The 6,873-nt window shown below is 37.7% G+C and overlaps 1 pseudogene; it reads left to right on the plus strand.

Annotated features, from left to right (window-relative positions):
• The window catches only part of LOC104546927, a 54,456-nt pseudogene extending 54,193 nt beyond the window's left edge, over positions 1-263 (plus strand).
• Positions 264-6,873: the final 6,610 nt, after the last annotated feature.

The raw sequence follows: 6,873 nt of genomic DNA on the forward strand, positions 1-6,873 counted from the left end.
AACTGTTTTGTTACTTGATCTCTATCTGTTATCATAGCATTGCTCTATTTATGTGCCTAAGCCCCATTATGCTACATACTGTGTGGAAGGCTATTTCTCAGGTTGTGTTGTTTAAGGCTTCTCCTAACTACCACTCTGTCTTTTCACAGGAGATGTTCCAGATCTGTTCAATGTTGAAGATGTGGAGGGCATAGTTACAGGAGTTAGCAGTCCAAGTCCTAGGCCTGATGGACACCAGAGAAAGCTGCTGGAAGTCTTCTTGAGTAGAGTGTGGCTGCAGTTAAAAGTAAGGCATATCTCAGGGAAGAGAGGCAGTATCGAGCCGGTTGAAGTTGCAGTGTATTTCAGTTGTCTTATAAGTCCACATCTGTTGGCATGCTTCTCTTGAGAGGCATACTCTCTGTCCTGTGACACTGAATTTGCCTCTCTAGCACTAGTACTACCCCTGTAATAGCCTTCTCTTTGTGGAGGCTCAGTGTATGCCAAGTTTTACTCCTAGACCTAGGTACTGACTTCCTGCCTGTTCATAGGAAAGTCACATGGCTGCTTTGTGTCTTATTCAAAACATAAGACCATAAGACTATAACAATGCATTTCAGAGAGAAGTGAGATGCTGATAAGAAGTTAGTGGTGCAGTTAGAAAAATTGTGAATATGTTTCCTAATTACACATACAGCCGTTCTGTATGTGTAGTCAGCTCTTAAACATTTGCACTAATGACTGAAATTTCACAGTAAATGTTAATTCTTTCTACTTTTCCTATGCTATTTAAAACTGAGAATATAAAAATATTAATGTCACTGTTTTCAGGTCAAAAGCTGTTTAACAATACACATTAATATGATACCACAATTGCAACAAATATCTCTCTTAGAACTCCGTTTTAGAGGTAATGTTGTTGAGATTGACTGTAGTTCTTTCCTGCAAACTGGAAAGCAGAAACTAGGTACACTGGTTTTGGAGTGGAATCTTTAGGAACTTTTGGTTTTTGAAGGCTTCAGTTTTATACATCATCTGAAACATGTATGTAGCTGATAAGAAAATTAAAAGTCTGAAAACTGTTAACCATTTAGAAAGAAAGTGTTTTGAATATATGCCCTGTACTTTGTATTAGACTGATCTGTTTGATTGGGGTTGAGAAGAGCCTACCCATAGCAGATTATTTCATAGTAGTCTTCTGTGTGGGTTTTTTCTGCTTCTTCTGAAGTGTTTAACCACCACTGATCTAAAGACAATTCCTATTTGGTTATGAGATTTTTTTTTTTCAAGTTCTTATACTTTAGAACATATCACTTCTGCTTTTTTTTAATCTTCTCTATTCTTCCTATCCTGCTTTAGTTTGCTGATGTTTCCTCCTATCTCTAACTTTGTTGCCATGACTTCCGTCTCTCCACAAATGTCTTCTGTAACTTAAAGGCCAATGAATACTTATACGGGATCTAGTGTAACATATTCTATCTTGTTTTCACTCTTCCAGACTTCAATTACATGGTAAATACCAGTGCTTACCTTCTATATATATTTTTTTAGTCAGTGCTATTTGTCTCTCTTTCATGACTATTACATTTGAGTACATTTTTAAAGAAAGAAGAGAAAAAAATATGATGTCTAATGTCTATGTCTCTTCATTTTCTTCCTTCTCCTTTCTTTCCTTTTGTGTTTTTCTTATTCCCCCAACAACTTCTTCCTTTTCCTTTTTTTTTTTTTTTTAAAAAGACTTTTTGAAAGCCAGCTTTCAAACGCCTTTTACTTTGTAACAATTTCACCAGTACCCCACTGTGCCAATTAGCACTTCTGGAGGCAAGAACAGGAGATATCTATTCATGTGGCAGGGAAGCAAAGTAGAGACATTATAGTACTGAAGGAGACACAAATTTCACGAGTTAACATACTGGCAGATATCTGTATGGACTTTTAGTTATTGCTGGGTTGACCTATCACCTCCTTCTTTCCCCAGATTTGAAAAATAGAAGACTAATAAAATGTGAAAGAGAACAAAATGGAGAATTTAGTTTCAGAATGTTAAAGCTTAGCGAAGTAATATAGTGACCTTTTTTGATTTCATTTTAAAAACCCAACATCCTCCATTAAGCCACATTTCCCTTGTGCTCGCCCATCTTCTTGTACCCTACAGTTCTGTTTATGATGAGGAATCTCTAGCGCAGGAACACAAACTACTCAGTGAATTCTTTGAACCACCATAGATCTTTGGGTTTGTGTTGGTTTTGTTTTGATTGCTTTCAGTCTGGAACTTGCAATCAATTCTGCTGTTAATGTACTGAGAACACACCATGTATGCAGGTGCAAATTTATGTCAGTGTAAGTTGGAAGCATGTCAGCTAAAGACAGTGGATTGCATCATTATAAAATATGGGCCCACAATTGAAGTGTGCGCAAGGGCATATATGCACCTGAGGATTTCAAAAGCTTTTGTGATGAATGATGAAATAAATTAAAAAGGAAGAATGCTGCTTAAGCAATCAAAGCCAATGGCCAACACAGTGAATGGTAATGTGCTGACAGTGCTAAGGCACAGCATTGCATAGGCTGATAAGTTTCTAAGGCTCACAGTGATTTACTGGACCTCCAGAAGTTTTCCAATATCCTGCATTTCTGTGCAGCAATCACACTCAAATACTCTGCACATTAACAATACATTTTATAAAAGTAAAGGCCAGAAGAAGCAACTGTTTCTCAAAAGCATGGATATGAAGCATGGCCAGTCAGTCCTTTTGTCTCTTGAGCTCCATCTGATTTTATTTTATTCTTTCTGTCATGACAGTTTTTCCATATTTTTCCAGGAATGGGAACACTGTGCCTAAATGCCTTGCAACTCATGTCGTACACAAATATATTCTTAAATGTACCCTTTCCAGTAAACACACTCTTTACCACATTTCACCTTTGCATGTTTTCCAAGTTCTACATTTCCTACTAGCTCATTTCAGTTTCCTCAGTGCTCATAAACATTACTATTACATGTTGTATAGCTTTTCTTCTGAATCTCTGTTACTTAGTCCCCATACAGCCAGTTTTCTTCATGAGTTGTGGGTCTCTACTGTAAATACTCACCTTTCTTGAACAAATTTTCTCATTGTGTGTTTTCCTCAAGGTTTACAGTCCCTGCATCGTGAAGTCCCACCATTAAGAACAAAGTCTGCTGGTTTTAGGGGAATACTATTTCTCCAGTTTCCTTCCAGTACAGAGACTTCAGTCATTATGTCCTTATAATGGTCTCCTCCTTGCATAGTCCTATCAGTATTTACCTGGCACCCCATTTTCTAAGGAACTCAACAGTAAAGCAGTTTCATGCTTCAGCCAGAATTAATGTCAAACTTAGGCAGGGTAGGTGCCTTGCATCACTGTGGGCAATCTTCTCTATATTATTGTTATTACTTTGCTTTTAAATAATGTCCAAGTCCTCTTTCATCAGGACATGTTAGCGTTTTCCTTGTAGTCTGTTTCACCACTGACAGAACATCTCTTTTGTCTGTGCATCTGAGAGGAACTTGTGCAGTCCCATCACAGCGAAGCTTTTGGCCAGCTCTTGTGGTTTTTCCTTTGAGGGCTTAAATACGTATGGCTGTCAGCCTGACTGCTTCAATTCCAGACAAATATAACCATGTTTTTAGAGTTTCTGATTCTGTGTTAAACTAATACCAACCCCAGATGTGGTTATATTTGTCTGATTAACTGGGAAATAAGGATTCAATTGATGATATCGCCTGTCACTTGATCGGGTGAGGTTCACCTCCTGACTAATTTCCAAACTCGCCAACCAGTTGCCATCAAGGAGACAGGTGGATCGGGATGGACAGACACAGTTACTGCCCTCCCACAAAATGAAGCTCTTGTGGTGTTCTTAGACAGCCAAGAATCTATCAAAGATTTCTAAGTTCTGTAATGCACAAAACAGCTGCTTATGCAGTTGGCAGGCTCTTAGAGAGTTTCTGTTTCTCTATGAAAAGCTCTAGGCTTTTCTCATTTGGGTGTCAGCCATATCTTCTTGAGTACTTAGCTGATTTTTAATACATCTATAGTAGTAAATTTATGAGGTATGTTTTTTGGTCCTGAGGACTTGGCATGACATGACTGGCATCCTCATGGCTTAGCTTTTCCTTTGCTCTGCTCACAAAGCAATGGCAGCGGAGTAGAGGTGGTCAGGAATGGTTCCTGGTCTGTACAACTTCCTACTCCTGCTGCACCACTAAGTTTCACATGGGAAAACCATGCAGGTCTGTGCACTAGTGCTTAAATAGGATGGACTCTGTCAGATCAGTGGTCAGACAAATGCCAAGGCAGTCTTTAGTTCATTAGTATTAACTAAACTGTTGTCAGTCTTGCTCTGTTTGAAGTACTCAGTGAACCTAGAGAGCTTACATATCTGAGATAAGCAGGAGCAGGTTTAGTGGAAAGCTGTAGTGTAAAAGACACATCTGCGGTAAGAGTGACATGTGAGTGTGAGGCTCAAATGGGACACTTGAGAAAAGAGGGGTTTTATGTTCTTAGGAGTGGTAAATATTACAAGGAAGTTGATACTAATGTCACATGATAACAGTTCTTTTGTCCACAGTAGTTGTCTTCATTACTCAGTCGTGCAAATTTAAATCTTAAAAATGTCAGAAGAAAGACTCTTGCATAGTCCCTCACAATCCATGTTTCTTTCAAAGAAAGAGATGGGTCTATCTTAGAGAACTTCTTATGAACTTATTAGAACTTTTCTATTACTATGTGAAATACCCTTGCTGTAACATTTCTATCCTGGTCATCTTGCAAAAAAATGCAGCATTTTTTACATGAAGCATTTCCTATTCCTTTTTTTTTTCCTTTGTAAAATTACACTGTCATTTATGACCTGGGCAGAAGATAAATGTTTTTAAAATATGACCCCCTTTGCTAGCAAAGATTGCTCAAAATGTAGTCATTAACAATTACTCATTTTTCCTCACAGTTCTCTTGTTATCAGATTACATGCCATCTTTGTTATTCTGCATGCAAAGTAAACAGTGCTCAAGGTCCTTTATAATATTGGGAATTCACTGAGACATCAAATCCATGCCTGGTTTGATTTTACCAAACTCCACTAAAGCTAAAGGTGATAGAAAGGTTATGCCATGGCGAGGAACTGGTTACCTTCTTTTCATGACTACCTTTTCAAGTATATGCTGTATCCTATATTTTTATTGGCCACTGAAAATAATTAACAAAGATATAGTTAACTAATCAGAGTGTTCTATTATATCTAGAGCTGTGTTGGAATTTCCTGCCTAATGATACAATATAGTAAAAATAACTCAATTGTAACTTTGTGTTTTAGAGATATGTAATGGAAATTATAAATGGTGTGTTTGAATTTGAGCTCTAGAACTAGCTATTCCAAAAAGTAATTTATCAAGGAATTGAGAAATTGTTCTTCTAAACTTCATCCTGAAAGGATACATCTATAAAGTTTGTGCATATTTTACTAAATTTACCTCTTGCTAATTTTTGGGGGGTTGAATTGTTTCTCTTCATTTCTTGCAAGGTTTCTAGAATTCACTTTTGCAGATTCTCTCGTTTAGTCCCTCAGCCTTCATAGTTGTTCTTTCCAACTGTTATATTTTCCTTTGTAATCTGTGCTTGTAAAATTACAGCTATGTATTTGAATATGTCTGCATTACAAGCAAAAGCTTGCTGTATTTGTATATCATGTGTGTTATGTTCACCTGCCTTTAAACTTGCTGTTTCCAGGGATGTTCATGGTATAGTTATGATAGTTGACTCCATGATACTTGCTCAGGTATATTTCCTTTTTCTTGGTCAGATTTTCCAGCCAAATAATCCCGGTAGGACTCGTGTGTGCCTGGTACTTCTTGCAAAGATTTTCACTCGGACTCACTTAACTTGTTTAGCAACCTGTGCTAGATGTGCTCTTGGTTCAACCATTTCTCTCCTGTCTGTCTTCACTCATAGGCTGTTCACCTTCTGCTCCATGCTCATTTGTTATGAAAGTTAAGTGTTGAGAGGCTTTTGTGTCCTGTGTTAATCCACATAAACTCCGGTAATACTGTGCTGGATAAGCATGAGATTAGAATAAAGATTAGAACATACTACTAGAATGTACTCTTTAAAACTTTCAGAATTTTTTTTCGAAGGTTGGCCACGGGCAAGGAGACAACAATTGCCTTCTGGGTATAATTTAGTAAACTTAAAATTTAAATGCTAGAGTAAAGAGTAAACAATCCTGAAAGTCCAGTATTATCTTCTTGGGGGTCTGCAATTCATACAAAGTAAGGCAGCTCCTTGTAGATACAAGTAGTTCTTTTAAATCACTCCTAACATTGGAGTTCCCTGTTGGATAGAGAAAGCACCTTCTCCCCTGAAGTTTGACATGAGATTGATATAAATAGGGCATAAACAGCAACAATTCCATACAAACAGGTGTTTAATATTTAGGGAGCATAAAATATTACTTAGGGTTCAAGACTAAGGAAAGTACTAAATTCTGTTTCGAGTTTGGCAAATGGTCCAAGACTTTGATTTGGACTCTTCTTACAGTAGAGAGTTAAGTCCAAATATGAGCAATGTGAGCAGTGTAGGAGGAGGCTGTAGATGTAACTTCTAGCAAGACTCTGTATGGTTTGGAGCTTTGGAGGCGTGATTGATTCAGTTTGGCACCACTGCTATATCAAGGGCACTTTTGAGAAACACATCAAAGTGGGGACAGATATTTCTAGGCTCTCCATTACTACTGCTACCATAGCGGGGATGGTCTGCAGATCTGAGAATGTGGTTGCTAGAGGAATAAGAAAGGAGAAAAACTGACAATTGGTACCAAAGGATATTCATCAATATGATGTTAGGTGGTTTACACACACACACACACACACACAC

Source organism: Mesitornis unicolor, unplaced genomic scaffold, assembly GCF_000695765.1.
Source record: "Mesitornis unicolor isolate BGI_N332 unplaced genomic scaffold, ASM69576v1 scaffold20679, whole genome shotgun sequence".
NCBI lineage: Eukaryota > Metazoa > Chordata > Aves > Mesitornithiformes > Mesitornithidae > Mesitornis > Mesitornis unicolor.